The sequence below is a fragment of the Schistocerca cancellata genome, chromosome 2, assembly GCF_023864275.1.
Source record: "Schistocerca cancellata isolate TAMUIC-IGC-003103 chromosome 2, iqSchCanc2.1, whole genome shotgun sequence".
NCBI lineage: Eukaryota > Metazoa > Arthropoda > Insecta > Orthoptera > Acrididae > Schistocerca > Schistocerca cancellata.
The window spans coordinates 837,064,427-837,078,277 of NC_064627.1; the positions used below are offsets into that span (position 1 = coordinate 837,064,427).

The window sequence follows — 13,851 nt, forward strand, 5'->3', positions numbered from 1 at the left end:
GGCAGTGCTAAAGGGTTAAAACTGAGGTTGCGGAACTCTATTTTTAGTGTTAATTTGTCCGTAGCCAAGACCTTCAAGCAGACAAAGGCATGTTATGTATACACAGGCAACAGATCAGCTACATTCTATTTTTATTGTACCGTAAACGATGAATGAGTTGTTAAATTTAAGTTTTTGCCATATATGACATCGCAAGTTTGTTGTTGCTCCTTCCGTTCTTAATCTTTTAAAGCAAGTGAAGTTTTACACCCTTCGTGTACACATGTACCATCCAATACCACACCTCATGGTAACAGGTGCATTATTGTCTCAGCAATGCTGTACCAATTTTAATGCCACGAATGTGTCGCTGCTTTCTGTCGGCATTGTTATTAACATAGCACCGATCACTTTTCCAATTTTCTATAGTAGTGCAATATTTCAAAGTAATAGGAAATTTTCGAATAAAAATTACTCATTTTTTACAAAAAATTTTAGCACCGAAAAATACCTGTTATTCAGAACTAAAACATGGTATCGCTTTTAGCCGGTCGGTTTTTCCCATCCCCATTTCACAGTAGTGAAGATGAAGTAGTGCTCATAGCTCTTATGGTATGCAATTTAGAGCCGATGGTTACTGTACCTTTTACTTCGTTCCTTCCATGTTTCTAAATACTGGCCATTCCTCCTGGGACACCCCGTATACTATGTGATACCTCCTGGGATTTGTTCTGGCTCCCCTGTTATTCAGTCTTTATACAGCTGACGTGTCCGAAACCGCCACACGGAAGTTTGGGCCCTGGAAGTACGTTGTAAAAATTCACAGGCCACTGAGGAAATCTTAACGAAGGACGTGAAAAGTCTGTAGTAGAGTGGAGGTGGGAAGAGGAAGGACTCGATTGGATTTGGTAGCTGGTAACTGGAAAAGATGTCGTGCAAGTGAAACCAATCCACAAGTATCTAACATGGTTAAAGCTTTGATCCTTTGACTGATAAGTCGGAATGTCAGCCTAGTTGCAGGAGGGGTACGTGTCCTGTAATTTTATCACTGTTGATGAGCATATCGAGCAAGGATCAGGTAACTCTTTGCTACCGCCTTACCGAACACAATAATAAGAGGAAATTTTCATTGAGAAACAACTGACGGAAGTTCGTTACGGAATTTAGATAACAGCACAGCTTTGGACTAGCAGAACCATGTTCATTATTTTTACGTTACCACCTAGCTGTGGGGAAAAAGGACGCTCTGACCTTGAATAAAACATTACAAGGAGCACCCATCCATCCACCCACCCACGCACCCACCCACCCACCCACCCACCCACCCACTCACACACACACACACACACACACACACACACACACACGAACGCCGTAATATAGGAAAAACTAGAGGCAGCACGTAGCTCAACCGCAGCTAGTCATCCTAGTGATCACTTTACGAGTGTGAACGACCTACACAGAGTGGAAACGACTGAGTATGCCACAGAGTAATGACTAGACGGCTCACCTCATGGAAGAAGCTTACACGTCGGTACTCTGGTGTCGGAGACGGACTGAGCACGGTCATGCAACTCGACTGCGAAAAACTGAGATAAAAATGAGACGTAACAGCGGGGCGCTGGCGATTTTATAGACCCGACTATCCCAAAGTACCGTGTGCTTATAATTAAAGTTCAGCTTCTCACGGAGGTCCAGTGAGGGCTGTAGTTATCGTATGACACTGAAGCTTGGTATGCTAGTGCGTTAATACGGAACCGATTTATGTTGGAAAAGAAATTAGTTCCAGTTGTGGCCATCAGGTGCAAATCTGACGCTGTTCACCTTGTATGGCGGTACGGCATCTACCCTACCATTTGACAAGCCATAACGTGAGAGAGGGGAGAAGAGAAGTTTGTGGCACAACTTGACCAGAAGAAGGGATCGGTTGGTAGGATATATTCTGAGGCATCAAGGGGTCACCAATTTAGTATTGGAGGGCAGCGTGGAGGGTAAAAATCGTAGGGGGAGACCAAGAGATGAATACACTAAGCAGATTCAGAAGGATGTAGGTTGCAGTAGGTACTGGGAGTTGAAGAAGTTTGCACAGGATAGAGTAGCATGGAGAGCTGCATAAAACCAGTCTCAGGACTGAAGACCACAACAACAACAACAACGTGAGAGAACAGAGTAGCTACTGAGAAGAGAAACCGTGCGCTGTTACTGAAACTGTTTTATGTGAACGGCAGCGATTGCAGCGCAGCATCGACAGAGTATCGCCGACTGAAAGGTCTGAATACAGGCCTGATGCCATTAAATCGCTTAAAGAAGATGATAATGGGATTCGAAAACACGGGTGATCTTAGTGTGATGTGTAGAAGAGAAAGGAGTCATATCCCGGTGGGAGTTATTGATAAGGTTGTTGTTACTGTAACCGCCAAGCAACACGTGCCCCGACTAGTGCCAGTGCTTGTGAAGTGACACGAGATTTGTCCAGCCCCTGGTCAAGAACACGGAAAATTTTGAGGTCTATTTTGCACAGGTACCCGTACAGGATCTAGACGGTACAGCGACTGAAATCTCATGATCCACGGCAACATTCGGAATTTGTCCTTCAATTTATGGCACAGACCGAAGTAGATGGTATGTTGCTGGGCAATATTCTATGGAGTGACGAGGCACATTTTACACCACACGGTGCAGTGAATACGCAAAACTGCCGAATTTGGGTTACTTTTAAACCGCATGTTGTTCCTCTTAGAACAGAAAGCACCTGTGTGACTATCAGGAGTAACGTGACATCATTAGGTGTATTAGGTATACAGCAACCTATGAAAATTTTGTGCTGGGCTGGGACTCAACCCCTCTTAGCGCGAGCGGTCCCCTTAACCACTTTGGCTATCCGTGCATGCTCCTTGGACCGATCCAAACTTCTGTATGTCATACTGTCAACACGCTATTGTCGTAGTTGACTGAATTCACTGAGTAGTAGATTGCACTGTAACGGGACAAACCATTATATCTGCGTAGTGACTATTGAGACTTCCTTGTGCTGATTTGTAAGAAGTGCATTCTAACGACGGTTGTCGTTTCTTATACTGTCTTACGTAAAAGGAAACAAGGCGTCAATATGCTTAAAATTGTAGTCAATCACAAAAGATAGATATAAGTATACATTACTTCTCGCAGTGCGATACTGAGGGCTAATACGAGGGTTGTCCAGAAAGTAAGTTCCGATCGGTCGCTAAATGGAAACCACAGTGAAAATAAGAAACATTTTATTTGCAAGAAAAAATGGTTCAAATAGCTCTGAGCACTATGGGACTTAACATCTATGGTCATCAGTCCCCTAGAACTTAGAACTACTTAAACCTAACTAACCTAAGGACATTAATCACACAACACCCAGTCATCACGAGGCAGAGGAAATCCCTGACCCCGCCGGGAATCGAACCCGGGAACCCGGGCGCGGGAAGCGAGAACGCTACCGCACGACCACGAGCTGCGGACCTATTTGCAAGAGTTAGGTACATTTTCCAGATACTTCTCTACATAGTCGCCGCTCCGACTTAGACATTTGTCAGAGCTTTATACCAAATTTCCAACACTGGTCATAGAAGGCAGCCGCCTGTGCTTTCTGATAATTCTCAATGCTGGTCTATAGCGTGTAGCCTGCGCCCAAGTGTTGTCTTCGTATCCAGCGTCTCATGTGATACTCAGGACGAGCCAGTTAGGGCTGTATTGTGGGTGATCGAACACTTCCCATCGAAAAGGCTGCAGGAGCGTCTTCACTGCCCCTGCAGAGTGCGGCTGAGAATTGCCATGAAGAAGGAAGTGCGTGGCAGTTGTGTTAGGTGGGCTGCATTCATTAAGGCGAAGCCTCTCAGCGGGCCCTCCTGCTTGGTGGGAGACATCGTTGTGCTAGGCACCTTTACTAGCTCACAATGCGCTCACAACTGAAAAGAGCGTCTTGATGCGATCGACGGTCATACTAGACACACTACCCAACACATCTGTGCAAAGCTTCATCAGGTTTTCACTGTGGTGTCCATTTCACGACCGGTCGGGACTTACTTTCTGGACAACCCTCGTAGTTATTACACACAACGAAATTATAAATTTGTATTAAGGCCCTGATTATTCTTCGAAAGTTACTCTGTTCCAACTCAGCATTATTTAATCGACAAGTTATTAAAGTTGCGTAAAGAGTTCGTTACGTCAGTGCAGCCGAACTGATCACGATCAGAAATTCCAGTGTTCTAACTCACTTTGCTTGTACGCTGAAATCGTGAGCTTAGGATGAATCCTAATATAATTAAATCCAGCACAACCAAGCCCAACCAGATAAAATCGCTTTACTAGCGTATAGCTGTTCTCAAAATCTGACTGAACCGACTACTCTGCAGATAATGATTGACGTCTGACACCTTACACATTTGGTATTGAACAACTTAAATCTCACTGTAAGTAATTGCTGTAATATAATAATTAATTTGGAAGCTCAGTGTTACTCCTTCACATGAAATATGTGAGTAATAAATAAATCTTCTTACAGAAATGGTAATCAGAAGATACTTCCACATACGCAGTGGTGTCGTTCGGAAATTCCCGTTACAGACTTCTAGGATTTGTAGAGGGGAGTGAGTACATAATTTGAATAGGAACCCATGTCTGGAAACGTACAGTTTAAGTTCAACGAAGGTTTCAATTCAAATGTTTAACTCATCCACTTCTGCTTGAGGAACTGAATTAGGCGTGACGCAGTTTTAGGCAACAATTCGAAAGGAAAAATAATGAAACATCCGTTTATCACTTAAGCACATTTGTTTCTATTAACACTTTACACTTACGTGTTTACATTATTCCAAAACAGAAAAGAACCTTCATACTGTACGTACAGAACAGTACTGATACATTACAACAGCGGCTCGATGTGGCGACAACCAACTGTGTTACAAATGTTGTACCTACGAAGTATGTGTTGTTACACACTCTCCATCCCACCTGGTGTCTCTTCAATTTCTAGTGCAACGGCCAGAACTCGTGCCAGCAGATCTTCCTCTGTCTCTAAATGAGTCTTATAAATTAAACTTCGCATACTGCTTTAAGTGACATCAGATGACTCTATGACGTAGTGCATGTCATCCTGCCTATCCTATTGCATACCAGGGCAAACCACTCTGAGACTCTCTCTTTCCTTCAACAGACGTGGATGCGTTACACATCTGAATTGAAACCATCGTAGAACGGACACCGTAAGTTTCCGGACACGGATTCCTATTCAGAGTATTATGTACTCTCTCCCTTGTACAAGCCCCAGATGTTTGAAATGGGAATTTCCGAATACCCTGTACATCCTTGTACTTCACGTTAACGTGAGATGAAATCTATGTATTAGGCCTACAGTTAATTACACAATTAGCAGTTGCCTTCTGCCTGCAATGCTTTGTTATTATCTGCTATATCTAGCAAATAACTTACGCACTAGGTTAGCTTTGAGCGCTAATGCGCTGCCTCCTGGACTCGGGTAGGGGCGCCGGCGGATTAACGACATGGGCCGGTATGCTGGCCAGTCTGGATGTGGTTTTTAGGCGGTTTTCCACATCCCGCTAGGTAAATTCAAAGCGTCTGACTTTGTCAACGGGAGTCAGGGTTTTTAGCAATTGCAAGTGGCAAGCCTTCAGATTCACTCGTTCCCTTGATATCTTGCAGACGGTCGCTTGTGTTTTGTTCAGCTCTCTGCTTGCTCTGTTCATCGACTTCTGTGGGCTAACGTGTGAAACTCGCTAGCACGAGGTCAATCGTTTCTTCTCTCAGTGCAGGCCGCTCCTTTGAATTCCCCTTGCAGAAGCATCCTGAAGATTTAAACTGCGTATACCATCGCCGAACGGAGTTGGTGGATCTTAATTTAACTTCATTGTGAAGTATCGTACTGTTACGGCAGAGTGATGTGAATCCATTTGAGGCACAACATAGATTTACTGGACGCCTGTCGCCATCTTGCTAAACTGCTCATTGCTACGCAACAATACAGAACTTTTTGAGTTTTTCTGTATGAATGTGTCAATTAATGTAGCTGTATGTGAATTTATGAAACCACTTCAGTCATCTGATATAATAACGTTGTCGTTATTATATCGATAGATAACACAGATAGTTGGCTGTAGTCCAATGACTGCAGAGCGAGTGGTGACGAGATGAACTCAGGACAACAGTGAGGTAAGAGTACTAGGTAAAGGCCTTTGCAGAAAGACTATACCACGAGAAGATCGTTGAACCGTTCGACATACGCTGACGAATAGACGGAGACAACGGATGAAATTCGAGCAGGTGTTACAGGCCGAGTGTCAACATGAACCGTCGCGAACTTTATTACTGTAACCTGAATTGAAATCTCGAGTTGACATGCGTCGTTTACCGCTGACAGACAAGGGAGATTCGCATTATGTAGAGCCAAAGTCAGCTGGGACATTGAATAGCATTCTGTGATGTTTAGCGAGGAGTCAAGATTAAGATTTTTGCGGTCAGATAGGCTATACGGTGTCCGTAGACGACCTAGTGAAAGGTCACAGGAAGCAGCGGCTCTCGAGACCCAAACCTCTCCAACTCCTGTAGCCGTGGTTGTAGGGAGCTGTTGGATATGACATCAGAACTGATCTGCTAACTATTGAGCCGGCCGAAGTGGCCGAGCGGTTCTAGGCGCTACAGTCTGGAGTCGCGCGACCGCTACGGTCGCAGGTTCGAATCCTGCCTCGGGCATGGATGTGTGTGATGTCCTTAGGTTAGTTAGGTTTAAGTAGTTCTAAGTTCTAGGGGACTGATGACCTCAGAAGTTAAGTCCCATAGCGCTCATAGCCATTTTGCCAACTATTGAAGGGAGCCTCGTTGCTCACCAGTAGGTGGCAAGAATGATCCTGTTGTTATATCTCTTATGACGAGGATGCCAAATCGCACATTCCAGTGTGATTATGAAGACACTGCAATTCATACTACTCACGGATTGAGAAATGTACAGATTATGGGCTGACCTGTCTAATCCCCTGATTTGTTAACCATAGAGCATCTCCAGGATGCGATGAGAAAACGTCTATACAGGGTGTTACAAAAAGGCACGGCCAAACTTTCAGGAAACATTCCTCACACACAAATAAAGAAAAGATGTTATGTGGACATGTGTCCGGAAACGCTTAATTTCCATGTTAGAGCTCATTTTAGTTTCGTCCTCCTACGCTCAATGGAGCACGTAATCATGATTTCATACGGGATACTCTACCTGTGCTGCTAGAACATGTGCCTTTACAAGTACGACGCAACATGTGGTTCATGCGCGATGGAGCTCCTGCACATTTCAGTCGAAGTGTTCGTACGCTTCTCAACAACAGATTCGGTGACCGATGGATTGGTAGAGGCGGACCAATTCCATGGCCTCCACGCTCTCCTGACCTCAACCCTCTTGACTTTCATTTATGGGGGCATTTGAAAGCTCTTGTCTACACAAGCCCGGTACCAAACGTAGAGCCGGCCGCGGTGGTCTAGCGGTTCTGGCGCTGCAGTCCGGAACCGCGGGATTGCTACGGTCGCAGGTTCGAATCCTGCCTCGGGCATGGGTGTGTGTGATGTCCTTAGGTTAGTTAGGTTTAAGTAGTTCTAAGTTCTAGGGGACTTATGACCTAAGATGTTGAGTCCCATAGTGCTCAGAGCCATTTGAACCATTTGAACCAAATGTAGAGACTCTTCGTGCTCGTATTGTGGACGGCTGTGATACAATACGCCATTCTCCAGGGCTGCATCAGCGCATCAGGGACTCCATGCGACGGAGGGTGGATGCATGTATCCTCGCTAACGGAGGGCATTTTGAACATTTCCTGTAACAAAGTGTTTGAAGTCACGCTGGTACGTTCTGTTGCTGTGTGTTTCCATTCCATGACTAATGTGATTTGAAGAGAAGTAATAAAATGAGCTCTAACATGGAAAGTAAGCGTTCCCGGACACATGTCCACATAACATATTTTCTTTCTTTGTGCGTGAGGAATGTATCCTGAAAGTTTGGCCGTACCTTTTTGTAACACCCTGTATGCTATCAAATAGCCTCCAGACAGCAACCTTCATGAACTGACATAGCATTTGTGTAAGACATAGCAAGAAATTTATGAACATGGCTTTCGGAGGATGTTTGATTCCAGGTCCATGGAGCTCATTCCTAGTACCCATTGTTGACTTATTTAATATCCATTACATGACTCACATCTCCACAAAGCTCGATAAATATTGGACTGGGGTTTCCGGGTTTAACACTTCTCATTTCCGTCTATGTATTAGCAGTAATTCTGTTTCTCAAAAGTGAAGCGTGCTCGCTTGTGAATATACACTTCCGTAACCTTGCTGTCCCGCTATCATTTGTCCTTCTCGGTTGGCGAAGCTAGAGTTATCACACTGAGATGTCTTTCTGAGACAGCCGTCGGTCATAAGTGATTTGGTCGCGTTCCCTTGGCTTCTGACTCTGAAGTGAACGGAGAACGAGTGCCTCCGAGATAACGAAAGGCTTGGTAACCTGCCACAGCAGACGAGCGGCAGTTTCACTCACATGTCAGTCCTCTGCACCCTCTAGTGACGAACACACTACCGCCTCGCAACTGCCGCACCAGTCCACAAAGATAAGCAACGGGACAGAATGAACACATCTTCTGAGGAGGCAACCGGGTTAGCGAGGGCGTCGCTCTTGTGTGGTGGCGAGGCGCTCCAGGGCCAAGGCGTCTCGATTTAGCGCCCGCGGGCGGTGCCAGTACAGCACGCGCCGGCTGGCGCACATTTCACTTTCCACAAAGCACTGCCGTCGCCGACTCGCATAAACATCGCACATGTGATCAGCAAGAAAGAAAGAAGGCTGGGGTTTAACGTCCCGTCCACGACGAGGCCATTAGAGACGGAGCACAAGCTCGGACTGTTGAAGGTTCAAATGGTTCTGAGCACTATGCGACTTAACTTCTGAGGTCATCAGTCGCCTAGAACTTAGAACTACTTAAACCTAACTAACCTAAGGACATCACACACATCCATGCCCTAGGCAGGATTCGAACCTGCGACCGTAGCGGTCGCTCGGCTCCAGACTTTAGCGCCTTGAACCGCACGGCCACTCCGGCCGGCGACTGTTGAAGGATAGAGAACGGAATTGACGGTGCTATTTCGAAAGAACAACCCCAGTACTCGCCCTAGGTGGTTTAGGGAATCACAAAAAAAAAAAAAATCTAAATCTGGTGGGCTGGATGGTGACTGGAACCAACATTCGCCCGAATACAGGTGCCGCTCTGCCCACTTCACTACCTCGCCCGGTAACACGATCAAAATGGTTCAAATGGCTCTGAGCACTATGGGACTTAACATCTGTGGTCATCAGTCCCCTAGAACTTAGAACTACTTAAACCTAACTAACCTAAGGACATCACACACATCCATGCCCGACGCAGGATTCGAACTTGCGACCGTAGCAGTCGCGCGGTTCCGGACTGAGCGCCTAGAACCGTTAGACCACCGCGGCGGCGGTAACACGATCAACACGATTCTGAAGGAGTTTTTGTATTGTATTGTATGTTAACCGGTGACCTAGAAACGGCGGAGAGTCTCCGTCCCCGCCGCAACCGCAGTGGTCCACAACCCCACGACGACCACCGCAGTCCACTTCACCCCTACGCCACCCCACACCGAACCCAGGGTTATTGTGCGGTTCGGCCCCCGATGGTCCCTCCAGGGAACGTCTCACACCAGACGATTGTAACCCCTGTGCTTGCGTGGTAGAGTAAGGTGGTCTACGCGTACGTGGAGAACTTGTTTGCGCAACAGTCGCCGACATAGTGTAGCTGAGGCGGAATAAGGGGAACCAGCCCGCATTCGCCAAGGCAGATGGAAAACGCCTAAAAACCATCCACAGACTGGCCGGTTCACCGGACCTCGACACAAATCCGTCTGGCGGATTCGTGCCGGGGACCAGGCGCTCCTTCCCCCCCGGGAAGCCGTGCGTTAGACCGCACGGCCAACCGGGCGGGCAAAGGAGGTTAACTTCTTCATCATCATCAACAACTTGGCATCCACTGCTAGACACATGGCTTTTCCAGACTTCTGCATACAGTGTGGTTTCTACTGTAAGCATCCATGTGGTTCCTACATGTTGCCGAGTGTCATGTACCCACCTTTTTTATGGTCGTTTTCTCCTGTAATCCAGCAAAGTACATCACTGCTCTGTCCAGCATCCATTGCCCTGATTATTTGTCCTGACTACCTCCATTTCCTTTTCATTACTGTCACAACTATATTTTCGATTCCAGTTTCTTCCCTGCTATATTTCTTTTTCTTTTTTTTCTATCCTAGTAATTTCCAGCATCCAGATTACCTTAACATATACACTACTGGTCATTTAAATTGCTACACTACGAAGATGACGTGCTACAGTCACGAAATTTAACCGACAGGAAGAAGATGCTGTGATATGCAAATGATTAGCTTTTCAGAGCATTCACACAAGGTTGGCGCCGGTGGTGACACCTACGACGTGCTGACATGAGGAAAGTTTCCAGCCGACTTCTCATACACAAACGGCAGTTGACCGGCATTGCCTGGGGAAACGTTGTTGTGATGCCTCGTGTAAGGAGGAGAAATGCGTACCATCACGTTTCCGACTTTGATAAAGGTCGGATTGTAGCCTATCGCGATTGCGGTTTATCGTATCGCGACATTGCTGCTCGCTTTGGTCGAGATCCAATGACTGTTAACAGAATATGGAATCGGTGGGTTCACGAGGGTAATACGAAACGCCGTGCTTGATCCCAACGACCTCGTATCGCTAGCAGTCGAGATGACAGGCATCTTATCCGCACGGCTGTAACGGATCGTGCAGCCACGTCTGCACGAACAGTTCGACGATGTTTACAGAAGCATTGACTATCAGCTCGGAGACCATGGCTGCGGTTACCCTTGACGCTGCATCACAGACAGGAGCGCCTGCGATGGTGTACTCAACGACGAACCTGGGTGCACGAATGGCAAAACGTCATTTTTTTGGATGAATCCAGGTTCTGTTTACAGCATCATGATGGTCGCATCCGTGTTTGGCGACATCGAGGTGAACGCACATAGGAAGCGTGTACTCGTCATCGCGTTACTGGCGTCTCACCCAGCGTGATGGTATGGGGTAACATTAGTTATATGCCTCGGTCACCTCTTGTTCGCATTGACGGCACTTTGAACAGTGGACGTTACATTTCAGATGTGTTACGACCCGTGGCTCTACCCTTCATTTGGTCCCTGCGAAACCCTACATTTCAGCACGATAATGCACGACCGCATGTTGCAGGCCCTGTACAGGCCTTTCTGGATACAGAAAATGTTTGACTGCTGCCCTGGTCAGTACATTCTCCAGATCTCTCACCAACTGAAAACGTCTGGTCAATGGTGGCCAAGCAACTGGCTCGTCACAATACGCCAGTCACTACTCTTGATGAAGTGTGGTGTCGTGTTGAAGCTGCACGGGCAGCTGTACCTGAACACGCGATCCAAGCTCTGTTTGACTCAATGCACAGGCATATCAAGGCCGTTATTACGGCCAGAGGTGGTTGTTCTGAATATTGATTTCTCAGGATCTATGCACCCAAACTGCTTGAAAATGTAATCAGTTGCCAGTTCTAGTACAATATATTTGTCCAATGAATACCCGTTTATCATCTGTATTTCTTCTTGGTGTTGCAATTTTAATGGCCAGTAGTGTATATAAACGATCAGGTTTTCAATGGTTTTCGCATTGGAAGTCCATGTTTCACTGCTGTAAGTCAAAACAGATAACACACATTCATTGTAATTTTTGCGTTACAGACATATCGGAAGCTTAGTTTCGGAAACCGTGTGTATCGTCATTTGATTTTGCAGCTCTTGTAGTATCATGGTTACAGATAAAATTACAGGATATAATGCCGGGCTGTCTTGCGTCCGAATTTCCACAGATTTGTCCTAGTTTTGAGAACATCCAGGGTGATTCTGGGGGTTTTCATATAATTGTCAAGGGTAAACGAGGGCATTTTCTTGAGTCTAGGGTAATCCCGTGCCGCCGCCACGCCCGTCAGACAGTTGTGGGCTTGGATGCCAATTGTATAAGTGTACGTTTGACTCCTCCGTGCCGCAACTATAATATCATCTCGGTACAACATTACACCGACTTACACAAGATTTTTATCATTTATATTCTTTAACATTCTTCGAGTCGGTATGGTTTTATTTGTATTTGCTAATTTGTCGTCAGCAGACTGTATGTGTCCGGGAAAATAATCCTAATTGAGCCAAATGTCCAGATTTTTCGAAGTCTTCGTCGTGGGTCGGCAATGTAAATGATGGCGGGCCAATTTATAAGGTCATCCTGTTATGCAAACAATTGTTTCTCCGTACAAACTCATACGTGTTTCACCACCTTTGTGCCATCGTCAGTGGGCACTCATTACTTATTTCCATAAAATGTGAAATTTTTATACAGTGATGGTTTTAACGAAAATTAGACCGAAAAAAATGTTTTTAGAGATAAAGTGATTTGGCAACTTACCAGCCAAATTCACAAAAAACCGTTTAGTTGCATATGACAGGCTACCTGTACAACCAGTCCAAGAATATAAAAAAATTGAGGTAATGACAAAAAACAGAAAAACTGTTTTAGGTCTAATTTTCGTAGTAATAATTATTACTTAAAATATGATTACATTTTACAGAAATACATTAAGTTAAGAATACCCATCGACAAAAATGCTGAGACATGTTTTCGTTTGCATGAAAAAAACAGTGGTTTGTTTAGAAGGCGGACCTTATATCCAGAAAAACCCTATTTAGTTTATCAGAAGCGCCTCAGTACCAATTTACTTCTCTGTTTGTTTATTTTCTATCAACCCAGTCATTGTCTTCAACAGCGCTGCATGCAAAACCTCAGCATCTGGTTCTACGACTTCTTTGTTATTTCTACTGTATTCTCTTCAGTATGTTGATTATAAATTTTTTAATCTTATTAGAAATCATTGGTAGTCCTGCTTTCACGCTTGCTCTTCTACAGTTAGTTAATCTGTAACAGAGGCAAGCATCCAATGATATCCTCACAACGAAAATATTTCAGGTAATTTCGTTTCCTCAGCTTAGAGATCTGAAAATAGCCCGCAAGGTTGCTGCGATTAGTTTTGATAGTGTGAAATCTCCTTATCTGACTCCTCGTACAATTCATAATTTCCAAACCAACTGACTTATGGAAGCGGTAACACTAACGTATATATTTTACAATAACTAAAATAGGTCGAATCATTGCCGGTATTTTTTTTCCCGAGGCATCTTTACGCTATTTCCACTTTTAAAGCCAGCTAGTCCTTTTTATTGATTATAATCGAGTGTTTCTTCCTATGTGGTTATGATGTTAGTGAATATCTCCTACATTCTGGAGAGAATGTTGAAAGATATTTAATGCTTTCTGTTTGCCAGTGTCCTTTCGTCTGATGTAAAACCACGAAGAACACTTCATTTGTTACATACTTTCATTTGTTAGTTTGCACTGATAACAAACACTTGAAGTAGTTAACAGTGATTTAAATGGTTCACATGTCACATGAAAATAACGTATGAGCAGTAATGTGGGACTTCATTGACGCAACCAGCAGCAGAAACGAAAACACTCGCCGTGGTAGACATTTTGGACGTTTTTACTTGTTTTGATGTTCCACAGATTGACTCTTACAAGTGTTATATATTCATAGCAATGCAGGGAGAAATAAATCGGTCAATTTAACTGTGAAAACAAAACAGACAAAGATGAAATGTGATTCGGTTTTGCTGATTTGTCTTGCAGTCAATCTGTAGGCGGGTTATAAATAGAAGTTCCAAGGG

The 13,851-nt window shown here is 44.9% G+C and overlaps 1 protein-coding gene across 1 annotated transcript in view; it reads left to right on the forward strand.

Moving 5' to 3' along the window:
* The window catches only part of LOC126162751 (ATP-binding cassette sub-family C member 4-like), a 386,365-nt gene that overhangs the window by 121,596 nt on the left and 250,918 nt on the right, over nucleotides 1-13,851 (forward strand). The window lies entirely within an intron of this gene.